Source organism: Corvus hawaiiensis, chromosome 3 (genome assembly GCF_020740725.1).
Source record: "Corvus hawaiiensis isolate bCorHaw1 chromosome 3, bCorHaw1.pri.cur, whole genome shotgun sequence".
Classification (NCBI taxonomy): domain Eukaryota; kingdom Metazoa; phylum Chordata; class Aves; order Passeriformes; family Corvidae; genus Corvus; species Corvus hawaiiensis.
In genome coordinates, this window is record NC_063215.1 from 41,272,099 (window position 1) to 41,293,535 (window position 21,437).

At 41.7% G+C, this 21,437-nt stretch overlaps 1 protein-coding gene and 1 pseudogene across 6 annotated transcripts in view; one reads left to right on the plus strand and one right to left on the minus strand.

Annotated features, from left to right (window-relative positions):
* Nucleotides 1-5,106: 5,106 nt before the first annotated feature.
* On the minus strand, nt 5,107-8,049 carry LOC125322401 (annotated as a pseudogene).
* A 1,235-nt stretch (nt 8,050-9,284) lies between these two features.
* Nucleotides 9,285-21,437, plus strand: part of KLHL32 (kelch like family member 32) — a 124,834-nt gene continuing 112,681 nt past the window's right edge. For 3 of the 6 annotated variants that reach the window (XR_007202256.1, XM_048297186.1, XM_048297191.1), the window contains exons 1-2: nt 9,285-9,409; nt 17,856-17,949. The gene's annotated coding sequence lies outside the window, so the exon portion shown is untranslated. Of the gene's footprint in view, nt 9,410-11,226; nt 11,310-17,855; nt 17,974-21,437 lie in introns of those variants that run through there. The other 3 variants (XM_048297188.1, XM_048297187.1, XM_048297189.1) reach the window with 3 other exon arrangements.

Genomic DNA, 21,437 nt, shown 5'->3' on the forward strand with positions numbered 1-21,437 from the left:
CTACAGAACATCATTATTTTGGATATCTACCTAGTTCTTCCTAACACTGTCTATGAATTCATGCTCTCACAACATGAAGCCATACAGAACTTTCAATAATGCCCTAAAAACCACAGAGAGCTGTTAGAACACATACTGAGAAGGATGAAAGGCTGGTAGCATATGCTGAAACAACCTAAAAGGTAGCAAGCCTCAAACTGTGAGTGCTGGGTGTAGCAGCCTATGATAACTGATTTCTGCAGGTGCTTTTGCATAGCGAAATGCTGGAAGTCCTTGACCAGATATGGAATCAGCTATTCTCGAGATGGTGCCTGGAAAGTAGATAGTCCCACGTAGAGGAAGACTACACATGCTCACTGTCCCACGCTGTGTTTCCATTGTGTACCCACTGGCTCTTCTTATTCTTTTCATCTTCAGAGGTTAGAAACTAGGAGAGCTTTATGATTAAACAGTTAACTTTTTTTTTAACTGCGGGAGGAAGGAGTTGCTGCTCTGCATACTTAGCACAGTGAGGTCAGCTGTGCCAGCTGTAGTTGTGGAAGGGATGATAGAAAATCCTTTGGTTCTGCAGACAGACTAAGCTCAATAAATTACTTTTATGAGCTCTCCCTCTCCCTGCAGGTTTCTAACACCTGAATCCTCCCTCTTATGAGGGGGATAACTGGTTGTCTAATTGCCCCAGAATTAAAAGTGAAGCAAACATTCAGTCATTCTTTCAGATCTTCAGTATCCCCATGCTATTTTCATTTGCAGAAAGGACCTGAATATAAGAAAAGGCTGAAGGAAGAGTAATCTAAAGACACTGTTATACAAACAGAATAAAAGTCCAACATTAAAAAAGGAAGAAAAAACTCATTGGTTTTGAAAACAAAGACCTGCAGAGTGCTCTACACAAAGGTCTACGCTTTTGTTAGCAGAGTGCCAGTACCAAGGCTTACAACAGGCTCCATAAAGCATTACATATACAAGCTCATCTATCACAGTGTAAAAAGCACTGCAGGAGTGCATGGTCTTTCTCCCTCTTCCTGACCCCAGGTTTTATCTTTACTCTTCCTTTGCCAGCCATGTCATGATCCCTTTCATCTGATCAGAGGTTTTCATACATCAGAGCCTCCAGCCTGATGCTCTTGCTACAGCCACATGCTGAATGAAGCAGCTACATTTTCAGAGTACTGACAGTAAAATATGTTTCCTTGATGTTAGAAATACACCTCCTACTTCACAGAAATAAAAGCTGTGGAGTATCACATCTAATGTGCCAGACTTTTTTGATTTCAACAGTTTAGAAGTTGAGAATGATTTTGTTTAAACCAGCTTCAGGCTGAGCCATGCTCAACTGTTCTTTGGGTGTAGGGGGGATCTAGGAAAGGGAGATGGAGGAATAAGAAAATTGTTAACATTCAGTGGCCAGCAATTTACCTACCAAAAGTACTATACAGGTTGCTTAGAGAACTGTTTTTTTCATTTATTGTCTAACCTCTACTTCCTTTTTCCCTTTCTGCAAATGTTAAGGGCTGCATCCAGGGCTGTATTCAGAAAAACATACATAGCAGAGGAAGCATTGCAAAGTTCGAGCAGGACCTTACACACCCTACCTGTCAGGAAGTTTCTTTCCTTCGATAGGGGATGTCACCTCATGTGACTAGATCTGTTCCAAATGAGAGAACCAGGTCAGAGCAATAACCTAGACAACTTCAATGTTACAGCTAACACTACTATTTATATAGCTTCTACTGAGAAGGGAATAGTTATTCCCTTATGTGTTGCAGTGGGGATCCTGCAACACGCATATATCAAACCAGGAGTCCCGTGGAAAGGAAATATATATGGACAGACAGATTCTTGATAGCTGTTTCAGAGAGATGTTTATTTCTCCAGCCGCATGGCCGGGGCTCTGCCGAGGAACTGTTCCAGTCACGGGACCAAGGGTCCTTCTGCCCGCGCAGGGAACACAAACCAACCAATGGGAACGAGGCTGAGCAGGTGCAGGGGAACCCCGTGTCTGTGCCCTCAGGGCCCCTCTCCCAGGGCTCCATGGCAGGGGAGGAGACCCCAACACCTCACCCGTTTTATTTTAATAAAAGGAGAATGAAAACAACTGGATAAACGTAACAAGAACAGTTTCAAAACAAAACAAGCCACCCTCCTGAGTCTTTAAATGTCCAAACAGATTCTGTGGAACATCTTAGGGCTGACAGAAGGGAGACAGAACTCTGAGCATGCTTTGTGGGGAAACTGAGGCAGGAGAAGGTTTAACTTCTTCCCTCCCCCTTTTCATCCCCCACTCGGCATTGGAAAGGGATTTTTGGGGACACAATTGGCAAAAGCATGGTTTTGTGAGGGAAACCATGGATGAAAAAACGGATTGGGAATACACTGGGGGTAATAGGACATAGGGTAAAAGGGAAAGGTGGGATTAGGAAAGGGAGACTGTAGGGGGGGCTTACAATGGAGATATTGTCTAACATGACTACGATTTTTTGCATATATACTGCCTTTTACAGGAACACCATCAGGCCCAGTGACCTGCGATGCTTGTAACCCTTTTCTCCCTAGTACAATATTAAATTCCACCACCTCTCCATCTCCCAAGCTTGGGATCCATTTTTCAGGGTTATTCTTTTTAATAGCAGTTCTATGCATGAATATGTCTTGCTGGTTGTCACACCTTGTTATAAAACCATAATTTTGCTTAACATTATACCATTTTACTATCCCTAAGGTCTTAGTTGCTATGATCTTTTCCTTTTTCCTAGTGGCTGCTGTTTTCTGTCTCGCTGCGTCTTTGCTCTCTCCTTCGGTCGCTCCCGTGTTGGAATTGTCGGGGCTGCTCGTGCCTGCGCGCTCTTCCCGGGGTCGCGTTCGGGGCTGCGCAGGCCGGGCCGGGCCGCGCCGCTCAGTTCTCCGTGCGTCGCCTCCTCTGGTCGCAGCTTTGCTGCCGATGCCGGGCGCTGTACCCACATCTCGGCCGGGCCCCTGAGCGACGATTCCCCCGCACCCTGCTCCAGCGCGCGTCTCGGCTGGGCGCGGCTCCGTTCCATCGCCATCGCCGCCAGCCGCTGCCCGCGCGCCGCCCCTCTCGGTCGGGCGTTCCCGGGGCTCGCTCCACCACGCGCTGCACGCGGCCGTGCGGGCACCGCCGGGTCCCGCTGCTCCCGCCGCGCCTCGCTCCGCCACCGACACTGCGGCTCGCGTGGCTCCGCCCGCGCACGGGAACTGCCTCGCTGCTGCTCGCAGAGCGCTCGGTGCACGTGGCCTGGGCCGCACGGTCCCTGCGCCAGGCTTCCCTTCGCCAGGACACAGCTGACATTGCTCAACACTCTCGGTAACTAAATAATATTCACGAAAATATTCTTCCATCGGCATATATTTTGACTCCAGTATTAACTGTGTCCAAACGGTTTTCCAAAAGCCCTTGGTAAGAATTAAATCCCAAGAAACATAGAAAAAGTTCTTAAACAACCATGCCAGGAAGTGTTTCAGTTCTTTTTGAGCTTGAATCAAGCTAAAATTTACAAATCGTTGTTCAAGAATCATTTTAAGTTTAAGATAAATGTCCATATGCGGCTCTGAGAGCCAAGAGTCTTCCCACCGTTCCTCCATAGTTTAGATACGGAATAGCAAAGCAAAACCAAGAAGAGGAATCCAAAGTTTCCAGGGTTTACTCACACAAATCAGTCGCTTAGGGATCGGGGATCGTTCTGCTCACAAATCTCCACCATTTGTTGCAGTGGTGATCCTGCAACACGCATATATCAAACCAGGAGTCCCGTGGAAAGGAAATATATATGGACAGACAGATTCTTGATAGCTGTTTCAGAGAGATGTTTATTTCTCCAGCCGCATGGCCGGAGCTCTGCCGAGGAACTGTTCCAGTCACGGGACCAAGGGTCCTTCTGCCCGCGCAGGGAACACAAACCAACCAACGGGAACGAGGCTGAGCAGGGGCAGGGAAACCCCATGCCTGTGCCCTCAGGGCCCCTCTCCCAGGGCTACACGGCAGGGGAGGGACCCCAACACTTATGTGTTTTAATTTTCTTTTGCCCACTGGGCTTCTTTTATGCAGGTGCTCTCATGTAGTTTGTGTTTGTCAGCTCCACCAACCAGCAGAAAACCCGAGGCACTTAAGGGTTTTCTTCTAACTCCAGTTGCAATGATGATAGAGGGTGGGATTGCAGATACTACATTTTCTTCCTTTTTTAATGTTGGACTTTTATTCTGTTTGTTTCTTTTAGATGTTTGTGGTACTGACGTGTAACCTGGAAAATGCTCAGCTGAGAGAACTGCTCAGAACATAATGTAGTGTTTGATGTTTTCATGTTTTTAATCAAAAGAGTGGTGCTGGGTATACTTTCAGACGCAATTAGGAATTGCCTGTGTTTATCTGGTTAATTTTCAGAATGTTGAGATAACATGCACCACCAGTACAGCAGGTTTACATTCAGCTTTGCAAATCATGAAGAGCACTGTAAGAGGAATTGATGGGTTAAGTACAGATGAGTAGTAAAAAACCTCTTAACAGAAGGTTTACATGAACACTGATTGCACATGATCAGAGATTGCTGTAACTTGTGCCTGTGTGGGGAATTCATCATAAATCACCATAAGATGAGAATCTTGCAAACCATATGGGAATCTGAACTGCATAAGTGTTCAGTATGGATAGTTGAGTGATACATGATCCTGACACAGTGACTGTTAATCATTTTAGATGTTACCTGAAAACCAGGCGGAAAAAATACTTCCTGGTGTGGCTGGAACCATGACGCACTGTAGTATTCATAGAGGTTCCAGTGACAGAAATTTTAATTTACTTTTCTTCATAGTGTCTGAAGGGGTAACACAAAATTCTGTATTTATGTTTGAAAGCAGTCTCAGTTTTAAGTTCAAGCCAGCTGTACCCTGAGGCTGAAACACGGCCATGTTTTGGCAGCAGGGAAGACTGCCATATGTTGCAGTGATAAAGAAATTACATTGATGCCAATCTCTGAAGTCAGTCTTCTAAAAAATATATAAGGGAGTATATTTGTGGCAATATGAGCTTTGAGAGAGAGAGAGAGTAAAAGAGCTTGACAAGCCTTTATTTAAGGATAATTTTTCTGTCTCTTTAATGGTAAATGCTGCAAGTCATAATTTACTGTTGTTCTTGAGAGAAGTTGTATATAATATATAAATCCATTGCATCTCCCCGTTACACAGAATTGCTTGCTGTCTAGCTTTCAATAGCTATAGGACAATTCCATGCTGTGAATAAGTTCTTACTTATTGACTGGCTTTTAGTGAGCACAAACTGGAAATCGATAAGAAGATCCTTTTTTTAGGAGTCATTCAGGCAGGCCTCTAAATGAGAGCACGGGTGTGGAGACCCTGGACTTGGCTGGCAGCACCATGACATACTCTTTCCTTTTTTAAGGTCAATATAGGCCATTGGTTTGTAGCTCTTATGGGTGAATTCCAATGCTTTTAAAATTGGCAATTAGTTTGTTTTAGTTCCAGCAGTATGTCAAGGATCTTTGAACACAACTATTTGTATTCTTGATATGCGTATAATAAAATGTATTGGAGGATGTGTTCTTACAGTGCAGTAGTTCCGAACCGCATCTACTGCAACCTTAATGCAGAACAAAATATCCAGTAAAAAATACGGCTCTCACTCCTAAACCTTCTGTTCCCTGCTGCAAGCACTGAAGCTGCTGTTTCTTGTTGCTGAAGGACTGTTACTGATCCATAAAGTTGACTATCTGAGCAGTTTTAAATTCCCTCCATTTACCAGTGTCCTGAGGTGCCTTTTTTAGATTGCTAAGAACAGACTATGGATTACAACAGCATCTTCTTTTATGTCCATGAAACATATGGCCATAAACCACCATTTATGTCCTTGAGCTTTTGAAAGAAATTATCCAGAGATGCGATAAATTTGTTTTGAAGCAGAAGTTTTACTGCTTGCTAGGTCAATAGTTTCCAGATACACATTTTCTTGCCCAGCAGTGATGGTAGTCTTCCAACTTGCATTTTTTGACAGTATAGAAGCTAAGTTCTTCTGCATCTCCTGTGCCAACAGGTCCAGCTAGCTTTATAGTGAGGACACTAATTCATTTGCATTCTTTGTATGTACACACTTTTCCATTTCCACTTCTCTTAAATTCCCACAGCACTTTGCAGCTGTGAAAAAAAATAGGCTGTTTCTGTAATTTTTTTCAGAGTGAGACAGAGATCTCCTAAGAAGATACTAGTTGTTTTTCATGGCCCTCCATCTCATCAACCAGAAAATTTCCTTATGTTGTTCTGAAACAAATAGATTAGTTCCAGGACAATTTCTACCATTGCTGTCAAGATATTTAATGCTCCTCCTGATCCAGATATTTGCTTCTCAGTCAACCTGAATGGCTCAGCTTTACTAGCAAATGGCACAGTCATATTTTGTAACACATTTTCAGACACTTGAGAAAATTCAGTGGTCAGCATTTTTTTAACAGAGGTGAAAGACCCTAATACAACTAATGCAAATACATTATCTGCTGAACAACTGATAGATAGGAGGACACCTATAAAATATGTATAAGATGTCAACATCTGTTGCTGCTTCAGACAGTTCTCACTAACTGATTCTTGTACTTTATTGACCAGAACATTAATTTCTCCTGCAAATCTATTTGGATAATAGGATTGTGTTGATCAACAGCTTTCTTATGATACAGTTTTGCACAGACACATCATCTATATTAACAGTACTGACCAAATGGCTAGCTGTGCCATGAATTTTTGTGTATTCGGAACTGAAACCATATATTCTTTCTCAGCTAGAGTAATCTTGGTTTCTTGCCGATCTGTCTATGCTTCTTTTCAGTTATTTCTCCTTGAATTGCAGATGTTTTCATTGTTTCATTGCTTTTATTGATTGTGAATGGTTTAGTGATTGTTTTCGTTACTTTTTCCGTGGTGCTCATTATCTCAATATACTCGTTCTTCCCAAACTGTCAGCTTTCCTTTAAGGGCTACATGAATTTTCAATGAAAATATAGATTCCATTTTACTCTTGTGCAGCAGCAAGGTCTCCTTTTAGGTGCTTAATATCTTCAGTATCTTCCTTAGGCAGCTGCTGGTTAACTTAAGGTTTCATCACATTCTTTGCTCTGTGACCATACTTCACTGTACTCTGTTTTCCCTCGGGATTTATAGATGTGGGAGAAACTGTGGCTATTATTGATGTTCTGTGTTCTACAAAAGTCTTGAAGGATCCTCTTAGGATGCCCTGTGTCTTCTTCCACAAGAGCAGCAATAACTCTTTCATGGATCAGAATAGATGACTTGGTATTTCCAGCTTCATAAACTCTTTTATCAACTGCCCCAAACTGAAGTGTTCTTACCTCATGCAAGTTTGTATTCCCAGTTCTAACAAGCTCTTGTCCATCTGCTTGAATCACTTTCATATGAATGGTCAAGGAAAAACAGTAGGATCAACTGGAATATGAATTCATGTAAGTAGCTGTAATAGTTCTTTTTGCTGCACCTTTTTCCAAGATTTGGTAGGCTTCATTTTTGTTGTGTTCAGCTATTTCTTCTGAGCCTTTCACTTTTACACCTGTCTTGTATATGGGATCATTGAACATCTGCAGTCTTTCTCTAGTGCTGCGAATTGGATTCAGAAGATAAAAAAGCCCTTCCTTACGTATTTCCAGAAGAGAGAATTTTACAAAAAGAAGAATAAAAATCATTGTCAATCTCTGTGACTTTTTCTAATAGTCGATATGATGTATTGCCAGACTCCTTTCAGTGGTGTCCAGCAACAGGATGAGGAGAAGTGACCATAAACCACAACACAAGAAGTTCCACCTCAACATGAGGAAGAACTTCTTTACATTGAGGGTGGCAGAGCCCTGTAACAGGCTGCCTAGGGAGGTCATGCAGTATCCCTCTCTGGAGACGTTCAAAACCCACTTGGACAAAGAAAGGTACTATAGTCATAACAGTTTCGTGTTGCACATGACTTAACTGGTTCTAGTGAAGCACTGGCTTTGTCTTTATGCCTGTGTTTTGGAACAAACATGGGCTTCTGCCTGGTCAAGCACCAAGCAGCTTGACCCTTGACTTTGGGAAGGTTTGCATTATTACCCAAAACACTCCATATACTGCATCCGGTGCACCTTCTGAGCTAACTTTCCAATTGTTACTGTCTGCTCTGCAGATGAGGAATTGGGGTATTTCTAGATACCTTTCACAAACACCTGACAAGAAACAACTCATCTGTCAGTAGGCTTAACTGAAGGCCCACATGCTGAAAAGTCTTAAGGAATTGTTATCTGAAAAAGACTTGAACTCCTCTGATGTGGCATGTAAGTAAAATTTAATATGGAGGTATGTTGGAGATGGAGGCAGAGATTTTTGGGATCTACTGTTCTCATATTAACTTCACAGATCAGAAAACCGGAACTAAACTCCTAAGAAAATCCAGTGGCAAGATGTTCTAAAGTAGAGCTGCTCTGTGCAATTCTCAAAATACTATTTTCTCCTACATATTAACACATGTTCCAGTCGTGCTGATTATGACTGGATCACTAATCATTAGATTTGTTTTTTTAATTCTCCTCAATGTTCTTCACAATTATGGGATTGGGTAGAGGGTGTGGGAAGAAAAGTTCCCACCACCTCTCAGCTTCATGAGGTGAAGCTGAGAGAAAAGCACTGTTACTGAGCCTCTCTGCAGAGCTGGGTCCTGTGTCCCTGCAAAGATGGCATTTGGAAAAATACACGATGGTGCAGCAGTTGTATCTCAGATGGATGTTCCTCATCACTTTTGCAAATAAGGTTTCTAAAAAGTAACATTAAACCCCGTAACAGGATGATAAAGCACTGATGCCTTAATATCCTAGGATGTAGCGCTCTGGTCCTTATCCTGCAGAGACCTCATCCTTTCCAGCCGTATCTCTTGCCCTAAAATCCTCTTTCCCAATGCTCCCCTGACAGCCCTCCTGACCCCGCCTCGCAGGTGCTCTGCCTACAAACTTAGCGCTACTTAAAGGGCTCACTCAACCAGGCCTTCTCCTTCCAGCCCTCCGGCAGGGCCGTGGTCCCGGCGGGTGGGCAGCGCGGCGGCCCTCGCCTCCCGGGGGCACCGCGGGCTGCAGTAGCGGCCCTCCAGCGCCACGGGAGCGGACGACACCCGGCGCCGGGATCCCGCGGCCCGACCCGCCTCCTCCTCCGGCAGGTGCGGCCCTGCCGGGCCGCCGCTGCGCACTGGGCGGGGCGGGGAAGCTCCTCCCGCTCGGGCACCGGAGCGGCACAGCCGGGACGGCGGCTCTGCGGCGCGGGAGTTGCTTGTCCGCGGCTCGTCCGCCCGCTGCCGTCGGAGCGGAGCGGGGCGGAGAGGCGGCGCCGCCACCGCCGTGCGCGGCCCCGGCACCTGCCCGAGGTGAGCGAGCGGCCGGGCCCGAGGCGGCGCCTCGCCGCCCCTGTTACCTAACCGGGACCGGGGCGGGGGGCGGCCGCCGGTCGTGCCCCGCCGCCCCGGCCGCTCAGCAGCGCTGCAGTGGGGAAGGGGGGACTCTGACGGGGAAGGGGGGGCCGAGGGGCAGTGTCCCCGTTGCCAGGGAGACGGGTCAAGCGGCAGCTCCGGCCGCCGGGGCGTCCCCGGGCACCGGGCAGCGCTCCCGCCGGCCCTCGGCTCCGCGTAGGAGGCGGCGGGGAGCGGCGGTGGGGGTAGGATGAGCCGGAGCCCGGGGTGGCTCCGGGGCGCCGTGAGTCCCGCTCCCCGCGGGGTTAAGCAGGGACGTGCTCCAGGTGCTCGGCTGGCGGCGGCTCCGCGAAACATGGCTCTGCCGCCGCGACACGGGCGCTGGAAGGCGTCTCGTTACTTGGTGTGAGCCGCGCTCTTGTGAACCTGGACTTGAAGCGACTCGTTTGAGTGACAAAAACAAGCTTTTGCTCCTCTCCGGCGTTTAAATATGCGAGAGATCACAACTGCAAATGATCTAGGCACCGTGATTGCTGGAACATTGTATCTGCAGCCCTCGCAGTTGAAAAGGTGCTGCTCAGGTGGTTGTAGCTGATGGTGGGGAAGGATTTGGTTCCCGGCAGGAAATTTCCCGTTTGGTCGATCTGGAGCAGTTCTCCCGAGGGAGCGCGGGTCGCTGCGATGCCGCAGGTTGCAGATGGCTCGTTGCTGCCGCTCTCCCAGGCCATCGGTGGAGGCTGCATTCCCCCCGTGGAGCGAGCCCGGCTTGTCTGAGCGGGCTCTGGCGGAGTCGGAGTGACAGCTGATCCATAGCTGTCACACCAAACACTGGGAAGCAGCGGGCTTGGCACCAGACACCACAGTAAAATGTGAAAGAAATGGGATTACGGTTTAAATCTTACCACGGGGAAATAAACTGCAGATGTTGATCCTAGCAAATAGTGTGACTACAGTTTTTAAAGCTTGTCATGAATTTTTCTAATTTTGTAGGGCTAGGAGAAATCTTACAAACGTTTCAAAAGCAAGTTGGGGTTAGTCTTATTTGCGTAAATGTTCATGGCAGCGATTGTTCAGTCATGAAAAGATCAGGAGTAGACCCAGAGGCCACAATCCTGTTAACTGTAGCTCACAGGGTAAAGGAGTGCTGTAGCCTTGCCAGTTCCTGTTGATTCTGGGATCTGCCTGCATGAAGCAGTTGGCAGGGGCAAGGCCGCTGAGGCGTGTTCAATTCTTTAGAGTTTTTATCTGAAAACCGTGTTTGCTGTTTAAGTACATCCTACAGAAATCCAGCGATGTTCTGAATAAGTAATAACAGTTACCACAGATGCTTAAAAAGCCACCCATATATAGCTACTCCGTCACATCTCTTTGTGTTGTTCAAGTTTACAGATGATTACAAAGAATTTTTTTCTTTACTTTGAAAGTATTCCAGAAAAACTCCTTTAATCTTTTGTCTGCTTTTCAGACTGTGAATAATTTGACGGCATCTGTAAAGTACTTTACAGTTATTATGTACAAAGTACTACACTAGGTATGGGTATTCTGAGAAACTCTTAGAGAATAATAAGCTCTTGACTTAGTAGGACACTAAAAATAATGGAGTTGTACCAATTAACATCTCTTAAGCACAATTTTTTTTATTTTTTAGGTGCCTACGGTGTTTATAAAAATACTGTGTTTTATTGTACATACAAGCAGCAAAAGGCCCTGTTAATTCCTGTATAAGCATGCATGGAGAAAATGTACATCTGGGCAGCTATTGAATTGGCATATGGGAGGAAGATTGTACTCCTAATATTTCAAGAGAGGAAGAAGTTGCCTCAGGATTTCTTTGAAAATGGTCCAGTTAGATTGGCAGGTATACCTTCCATTCAATTCCAAGCAAAAGTGCTCTTAAGGAATGGAATTTTAATATGGAAATTGAAGTGTTGTTTATTTAACACTGTAGCTCAGCACGAACCACACAGAAGATGAGGTTGAGCACTGTCTTTACTGTCAAAAAACAATGGGATATTTTAAAAGTAGAGATGACTATGCAGAAATTTAATTTATGGATACCGTTTTGTGAAAGCGAGCTTGGAAGTGACTGAGCTTCAAATTGGCCCTGAACAAATAGTGTAGAATCTTGCCTTGGACAACTTCTAGTGGAGTTGTAATTTTTCTTCTGTCTGTCTTCTCTGTAAGACAGGACATGAACAACTGTGTCTAAGATGGCAACTCCTGTTAAAAAGTCTGTGTATTGTTAATTGTGTAAGTGAATTTGACCCAGGAGCTGAATTTGAACATAAAAAGAAATTTGAGTAGCATCACAGGAGGTGGTTTTGTTTTGGTTTTTTTCCTCCCTTTTTATTAAGGGGAGCAATAAATTTTGAGTTTATGCTAAGAAGTATGGTTAGAAGATCAGTAGCAGATGGAAATTTATGCTTGCATGGGTCATTTCTTCAGTGGGCACTTAAAAAGTAAAGTGAGTATGATTTGAACAGAGAAAATGCTACGTTCATTTAAAATAATTAATTTTTTTGTTGTCTGTTTTTGATTCAGAATGTGTTTCTTTTGCCTGAAAAATCAGAAATAGATGTAATGTAGCTTCTGACACTGATGATCAGCTTCTACAAAGCAGCAAAAAAGGAATGTATTTAATAAGAAATTCATGGCACTGCTGTGGTGTTTTTGATCGATTCTGCTGACTGGATTATGATGAACTTAATGGCCAAAAATGACCGTAATTTAATGCCACACTAGCATGGGGAAGTGATAGTTATAAATTGAACTAGAAATTGGAATTAGATTAAGTGAAAAGTGAAATAATTTAATCACTTGGGTGAGAACAGATGACAGAGTTATTGGGAAAAACTAGCCAAACAAAAATATCATGCAGTGTAATTACACATACCTACAGCAACCACATATTTGTCTCATTTTAATTCTTTTATTGAAAAAGAAAAGTTATCCTTCATATTTCTCATCCATCTGAGACTTTCATATGATACTTGCCAGTGTGTTCTCTGGTCTGAGGACTTCAATTACCCTGATTACCCTGATTGCAGGGAGTGGAGGGGAATCTTGTGTTTGTATTTTTCTATCTCTCTACTTTGGAGATAGAGGAACAGTTCCAAAAGGCTAAAAATTACAAGATTTTCCTAAGAAATTATTAAATTTTTATAAACCCGATTTCTAATTTTTTTAACAGTTTATTCCTCACACAAAAAACTGCCAAACCACCCTGGTACTACTAACTGGTAGTAGTAGTATATCCCCTCGCATTTCTTGACTTATCTGATGCTTATACTTAGTAGTGAAAGACATAGGATCCTTGACAGTGATTTCTAAACCCTCAATTCTTTGTGTTCTGGCCTTTTGACCACTGAGGAGATAAAATAAGGTCTGCTGCTCTGGCATTCTGTGTGCATACTATATTGCACAAATGTGTGCTTCTAGATGAGATGCTTTCATTTCCAAGAGATTTTTGAGATTTTACTATCAAATTCTGATTAGTGAAAATAAGTAAAGAGTAGAAACCTTTCACAGGGTCTTTTAAGCAATTGTTTAATTAATGCATTTTTTTTAAATTTTGTCTTGTGTGTGGGTTTTACCCCTGACTGAATTTTGGGCTTTGAACAGTTAGAACCTTCAAATTGAGAAGAAACATATTTAGGAGACTATTTTTCCAGGAGAATTTCTGCTAAGCCTGAAGAAATTTCAGGGACTAGAGGCAACTCTGGGAGGTAGTTGCAAGAGAAGAAAAAGAAGCAATTATGTTGGAGTTCGACAGTTTAAACTGGGAAACCAGGAGAGCTTTGAAACTCCCCGTTCTGGGTGTTCCCCATGTGGACCAGCCACCCCGAATCTGCCTGACTTTTATAGAAAGGCAAATGTCTAATGTAGGCCAGAAAGGAGCTGCAGCAGCTTCTGGGCAGGTGTTAGTTTGTGTTCTAGATTCCACAAAAACGTTTTGTCAAGATTTTATCAGACATGTGTTTTAATTGCACTTTTAACTATGGAAGCATTTGGACATAGCTAAGATTCAACACTGAAGTCTGTTACTGGGCTTGCTGTGGACCTGCAGAGTTTGTCTTCTTTTCTGGGGCAGGAATTTTGCACAGACAAGGTACCTGAATTAGGAAACCTTTTGTCTCCATGCTGTCAGTGACAGTGAAGTCACTCAGGGCAGATAGCTTGTGGGAGCTGGGGCAGTACCAAGGGGTCTTTATGCACCTACATATGTTGCTAGATCTTCCAAAACATCTCTCCTTTGGCTCGAGACAAGAAAGATGCTGTTTCAAAAAGTGACATTCCAGTAGTGAATGGCATGCAAATTCCAGTCACACTCATGCCAGTTGGAAGCTATCGACCTTGATATCACCGGATGGATATTGCCCTGTGATGAGAAAGCAATGAAAGATGTAAACAGTTATGAGTAAAATAAATGAGAGGCTTCAGAACGTCCATAATACTTGAGAATGCATGATTTTTCTTCCTCTAAGTTAGGTGACTACTCTGAACAGTTATGTAAATTAAGAATTTGTTCTGCCAAAATTTCTGTAGCAATATGCTGCAGCAGTTTAGAAGAGCTTTAATTGTTGGGAATGAGCTCTGTAGGGGGATAAATATTGTAAATATTTTGATTCATCAGTACACGAAGGTTAAGGTTGTTCTGGAGTGTCTTTTTCTACTACCATCTGTCTTTGTTTTTCCTGGCAGGAATGATACATATAGTGATGGTGTTTGACAGTATAGATACCGTAATGTTGGAGCCTAATTTACTGTTCTGTTTTCCCTGAATGCTGTGGTTGTTTAGGATGGATCTTAAGATTGTGGGTTTTTTTCCCCTCAGTGATCGAAATTCTTTCAATTTTTTAGCCCTTTGTGCCTCCAGAATAGCCTTTCATTCTAGTCTTCAGTAAGAAACCACTTGAAAAAAATTCTCAGCATCATTAGTTTGGACTACAGGGGGATTTTGTTTTGAAGGTATCATATCTCAGAGTGATTGAGGTCCATTTCTGCAGTGTTGATAAGGCTCAATTTCTGTCCTGTATGTTTTGTTTGTTTTTTTTAAGTGATTGCTTAAGTAAGAAGCATTTCTTAGATTAATAAAAAAATTTGAAGAAGATGTGAGCAAGCTTATGGCCTTATTATGTCTGAAACATTTTCCATCATGTTTCACTTCAGGTTAAATAAAATAAAAGGGCCACTGCCCTTTGTAAGCTAAACTGTGCCTCTACCTGGCTTGTCAAGACAAAATAGATAAAAACCTGTGGTTGAAGAAATGTCATCAGGATATGTGGAATGTATTTTTTCAGGTTTATTTTTGAAATTTTCTAAAATTGGTATTAATGTTTTTTTTCTTAATATCTACATTTATAAGAGAGTCTCTTGAGTAGTAGTTTTTTCCTGATCTAATACAGATTTTAAAATTATGTCTTTAAAGCAATAAGAAGAAGGTTCTCCTTTTGAGGGTATACATCTTCTGTGGTTTTTGCCTTTTCTCTGTTAGTTTTGAAAGCCCCCTTTCAGTCAGTGACCTATCTTTTAGTCGCATAAAACAAAAAAAAAAGAAAGAACTGAGGTGATGTTTTCAGAACAGAAAACTAGGACTTTGACTTTAGTGAACTGTGAAGATCGAAATAGAGGTCTCGAGAGCAAGGCTGAACTGAAGTGCTGTCTTCTTGAGGGGATCACAATACCTGTTTTGTGGGTTTGGTATATTCCTTAGCTGAACTTCCTTTTTTTCACTTTTTCCTTTTCCATAGAAAACTCAGGCAAACAAACAGGAAGGGAGCAGAATTCCTTTCTGGCAGGGCCTTAGTGCATCAGCACTGCAGAGTGCACTGGAGAGTGTGCCATCCCCCCTGCTGTGCTGAGCTTCCTATCCTTGGTGAGGTTACATTAAAGTACACTGGGCGTTTCTTGTGTTCTGTGGTGACTTTTGCATACAAATGTAGCTGCTGTGTTTCCATGTAGGGAAAGGGTGTAGGAAATTGAATGATGACAATTCAACTGAAGTCTTGTCCATTTACATTTCATGTATGTGGCTCCATCCTCCAAACACACTCACAGAATTGCAAAAACGTAGGTGTTGTCGAAATGTAAATAGAAGAACTAGATGTGCTTTGCTTGCTTAGGGAGGATAACTATGAATGGAGGTGAAACAGAAAGAGGAATTCAGCATTAGAGTGCAAGTCAAACTCCAAAATGTTTCCATAGCCAGGGCTGGCTACCTAATACAGGAGGAAGCTCTCCTGGACCAGTGTGACTGGATCCTCAATTATATATTCAGTTTGAATCATGCCATTTCATTTTTTTTATTTTTCTTTTCTTTTTTTTTTCTTTTATTAGATTTGTTCAATTTCTTTAAGACCTTTTGATCAGGTCCATCATTCACAATGTCATCAGATTCCATGCTTCACATCTTTGGATGCAAGTGGCAGCAGACAAGAACAAGTCATACACAAAATTAGTGCAGTTTATATTTCTTGCAGCTGTTCACATTTCCCTAGGATTCCAAATCCACCGGAGTGCAACTCTACCTTAAAGGCTGGAAAGCTGCTAGAAAGGGTGTTTGAAATTACTGTCTTTGCTAATTAGAACTAACTCTTGCACTATGGACTTGCATTGATTTTTAGTGGTGTTGCTGGGTAGGTGAAGAGAATTAAGGCTCTAGTAACAGAACCTTGTTAGTTGTAATTTCTGGCAGTTTAAGACATAAATACCTCCAGCTTTCCACCTCCCTCTGCATGTATTGCAGAGCTGGAGGAGTGGAACAAGTGCCTGAATTTTGTCTGGTTGAAGGCACTATTGTGGGATGTCAGTATGAGTTTACACCATGACACCAGTGGCAACACAAGTGTCACCTGTACTCTGAGGCAATAGTATGTGGCAGAGCATGGGGCATACAGGGTCAGGGGAGCTGAGGCATCTTCAGTGGCATGGATTGATTCTGTGAGTTCCACATTATGTTTCTGCGTTTTTTCTTGTCACTGGTCTGTGTACTGTGAGTGACGAAAATTGTTGTTGGAAACCCAAGGAGTGAATTTTCATAGGCTGTGTCTTTAGTTCCTAATGTATTTATCCTTTGGCCCAGGTAGTGAGGGGGATTACTGTGTGATCACCAAAGAGCCTTAAACAAACCAGATCAAGCCCCGAACACCTAAAAAGAGAAGGAAAAGAAAAAAAGTGGTAGTATAGCTACAGTGATGTAAAGATATACGAGAGAATGGTGGGGTTTTGTTTGTTTGAGTTTTTTTTTAGTCTTATTGTTGCTGTTGGTTTGTTTTTTTCCTCTGGGCTAGTTGGTATAGTCTGTGGGGTGGGGGGGAGTGGGGAAGTGTGAACAGAAGTGTTTCTTTTGCTTAGACCTGAAGAAGGCACAGAACTCTAAACACTTGCCTGTTCTTTTTCTAATTCAACATCTGCTCCTAATTAAAGTCACAGATTAAAAATTATTTAACATCTTAATTTTAGGAATTTTTCCTTGAAACAGCAGTTTTTCTCCAAGTAAAGAAAAAATAGTTTTTCAGACTAAGGAGTGCTAAGGAGTGGTTGAAGAAAACCTTGAACTGTAAATTCAGAACCTTCTATAGGAAGGGAAAAAAAAGCCCCTCTATCTGTTGTCAACTAAGATTATTTTCCATCTGTTTATCTCTGTTACACACATTTGAAAACTGTCAGAAGAACCAGACTTTATCAGAAAATTCCATCTAATGAGTTTATGACACCTTATGCATCTTGTTTTGACACAAGATGTTCTGCAGCAGTACTGGCTTGAGATACTCCTGATCTCTGTCCTCCTGCTGCAGCTTATTGCTCATGTGTTTTGCTGGCATCAATGTTCATGGAGGGGTATTGGGGATAAAAAGTGAAAAATAAACCAGCCTCCCCCAAAAAATTAAAGGCAACCCCACAGAAGTCTCTCGTACACTCTTAAACCAAGTCAGGCAAAAGAAGGAAGTATAGAAACCAGCACTGCTGCTGAACTTGTACCCATTCTATCTTAAGAGAAAGTTGCTTTGACCTGTAATGAATATATGCAGACTAGAGAAAGGCATGCAGACTGTAAGTGCTTAGTTTTCTTTCATATAGTCAGGGGTAAAAGGTGTTAAAACAGTGGGTTTATTTAGCAATTTCTGGCACTGATTGGTAGTAAGCAAATGTTTACACTGCAGCTTGCCATAAATAAACAGAAGGGTCTTTGGAAACCCTGACCAGCTTTTGTGTAGGAGAGAGCAGTCATAACAAACTGGTTCTGTGAGAAACTGAAAACAAATAAAAGATGGGCTGTTATTCATGGTTTGCAAAGGGAGAAGAGACTGTGAACAAAAGTAGTAAGTAATTTTCAAATACTGAAAAACATTGTTTGTGAACCTGGAATAAATTTCAGTAACATTTCATGTTCTCCTGTTTTCAGTCTTTAGAAAACATAAAGAAGAGAAGGGCAAATGATTTTAACCAACTCCAGCCACAGAGAAGGGTGAAAATCTTCAGCTCCATTCAATACTGATGTGAGTCTTTTATATCTCCCCAAGGTATTTCCAAGAACATTTCCTACCTGTTTCTGAGTGTTAGAAATCTTGCAGTCACTTAAAATGTTGTAGTTAACTAAAGAAAAGAATTCTTTCAAAAATCCCCTAACAAACCTTTTCCTACAAGGAAAGCTCTTCTTTTAGTACTTAATGAGATTATTACCTACTACAAGGAAGTTATTTTCCTTATTGTTTTGTGTTCTTGGGATTTTTTTCAGTCTAACATTACTGTATAAAGGGGTAGGTAAGCAATAATCAGATAAGTAGAGCATTTCCAGTTACGTAGTTGAAGGGTGGATTTATGGGGCTTTTTAAAGTAGTTGTTAAATGGTACCAAACCCCAAAATCAATATTCTATTTTTATTTTATACTGACACATAGTTTTTGTGATTGAGTAATGTCCAAGTATCTTAGTACCTGATAACTCATACTGACTTTTTTGCAACTTTTTTAGTGGTTTTCATGCAACCACAGCAATGTACCAAAGAATCTCTAGCCTTAAAAGATAGACTAGACTCAGACTAGAAATGGAGCTGATGAAATGGTAATAAAAATCGTGGCTAAGGCTGAACCTTTTTCCTAGTTATTCTCTGTGTGGAGTGGAAACGTGTCTTCAGCAATCTTATGGTCTTCACGGAGAATCTCTTGGTTGTAGGGTTCCACTGGAACCAAGCAGGCGGGGAAATGGTATTAATAGCTCAAATGTGTTTGTGACTGTGATGGTAGTGAAAAGAAGTATGTTTTACAGAAGAGACAAAACCTTCCATATAAACTGTCATTAGGGCATACAAGCTGACTGTGCGGTGTAGAGATACGCGCTTAGCTCTGAACAAAGTAGCTAAACATGTAGGAGCACTATTTGTGGTGTAGTGTTTTATGTGAGTAACGTGTTGAGAAATTACTTGTATGTCTGCAGGTCTCTGCATTGGGCTATGTTGAATGCAGGTCAGTAAATTCCAGTCCAGATTTAGAAACTTTATTCTCCTTCTCTGTGAGAAATAGACTGCAAAGACCACACTTAGATGGTAATAAATTGGGGAAACTATTGAGTTCTAATAGTATTGCTGCATTGGATTTTGATTCATCTTTGAGAAGGTTTTGTATTGCCAGTATCACTTACTGAAGGAATTTCATAAATAGCTTTTAGTTGTAGTTAGTGTGCAGATTGTGCTCTTTTTCTCCTGAAAATGGGTGGCAAGAGCCTTTATTTGATTATCTTGAAATTGGTATAAATACAGAGGTAAAAACTTGCATTTGTTTTTCAAATATAACTGAGAATTAGCCTGAGAGCAAGCTAGTGGTGAAGCCAGTCCTAGAGGTGATGCAAGAGCTTCTATATGCTCAGTGACTGGCAACACTGTCAGATCTACAAGTTAAAGTGCTTGCAAGGTGGGGAGAGATCTTTCAGAATTTATTTATTTATCTATTTATTTGTTTATTGGAGATCAGTTGTCTCCTAATTAAATGGGGGTGACTATAGTGTTGCCAGGTGAATTAATAAACCTGGCCAAAGTAGTCCTGCACTTCTTGGCTGCATCAGGCATCTTACTGTCCAAAGACAGAAAAGAAGGAGTGATTGTGTGTTTAGAGTGCTGGATCATGTACAATCCAATGGCGCAGCTCCTTGGCAAGGTGAGGAGCAGTCTGTCCCCTGCAAATTCTCTGATTCAAATCCAGCTTCTTTTGTGTGCCATTTGGTAAAGAGAAATCAAACACAATTTAATTATCCTCTTAGTCCTTGGATGTATCTGCAGTATCCTTGGGCTTGGCCACTGGAGGGGATGAGTGGGTGATTCAGGCCATCTTTATGCCAGTCAGCAGTTTTTGGGCCAGTGTGTCTCTGTTCCCAGCTCAAGACATTGATGAATAGCTTCTACTTGTTCTATCATTGAATGGCTTTAAATCTTAGCATTGTCATTCCCAAGCATTCAAAGTCTAAAAGTCAGTTCCCAGACATCAGTAATCACATAAATTCAGACACTCCTCAGTAGAAGTCATAAACCTGGTGTTAGATTATGTTTTCAAGCTTCTCTCAGTAATCTTCAGCCCTATAAACTTTATTCTTTTTTGTGTGGTGAGAGCTTCAGGCACAGTTTTGTTCCAGGAGGTACATTTGGTGGCAGGGAAGGAAACCATCATGACTGGTTTATTTTGACTATTTTGCACATTAAAATGTGTTTCTGATCATGGCTTACCTGTGATTGCAACAAAACTATTCTCTAGAGTTAGAGCCTGAGTTGGCATTTTCCTTCCTAAGTCAGTCTGTGTCAAATTTTGATTTAGAAATTCAGTTGATTTTAGGGATCATGCTGTCCCACTGATTCTTCTAGAGGTGTAGTAACAGTGGTATATTTAAATTTTATTATTTGCTATGGTCCAAATGTAAAAGCAACCTAGGTAGCTTCCATGTGGGTTAGAGGCTGGGAATCTAAACTAATGAAAAAGTAGCTAGAGTAATGTGGAAGTGTTGTGATACAGCATACAAGTCAGAATAATATAGTAAAATACAGTAATTCAGATTTCTCCTGAGCAAGTAAACTTTTTAAAAAATTTTGCAAAGTGTCTAATATAAAATATTATTGTTTTGTTGGACATAGGCAGTTTAATTTCATCACAATTCCTTTACAGAGTGGATTGTCCCTTTTATGTCTGCAAATGTTGCTTTTGCTTGTTTAAAAGTTCATAGCAGCTGGAATCAAATGCTTTACTCTCAAACGAGTGATTATTAAGAAGTTAATCTCTGATCATGCTGGTACCAGCAATATTTAATGTCTTTTAAATAATTAAAAATGCTAATATGAGATCTTGTAGATAAAGTGCACAGTTAAAGCAATTAACAGCATAAGATCTAGTCAAATGTATTTTTGATGTAAGTTCTTTTCCACTACCAAAAAAATCCCAAACCAGCCAACACTGAAGTGAAAAAAAAAAAACCCCAAACCTCTGTAATACAAGCTTGATAACTCTGTGCTCTGCTAAAAAGATTGTGGATCTTTCAATTTTAGTTAGAGATTTGACTTCTTCAAGTACTTCAATAACATTTTTAGGAATGAAGGAACTATTTTGGCCTTACACATGTCCATGAAGAAGAGATTTGGAGGAAAAAACTTCTTCAGGGCTGTCTTGTAGAGTTTTGTTGTTACCATATCCAGGAAAATCTTAATTGTTTTCTGGGATATGGTAATAACAGTAATAGGCCACTATTGTCCCTTTGGTAATTCATGGTTTCCTTTTGTTTTGATTTTCTTCTCTACCTGGCAGTGTAGTTTAGATAGAGATGTTCACTGTAGCCTCTAGGAGCTGTGGCTTTCCCAGACATAGTTAGCAGAATTATCTTTCAAGAAGGCTTCTTAGTATGACTCAATTTTGATATATACTAATTTGTTGCCTTAACTTTTGACTCTCGGAAGCATTACATTTAAAAGCAAAAATTTTAGTGATTGTTGGAAATTTATTCCAGGTGCTTT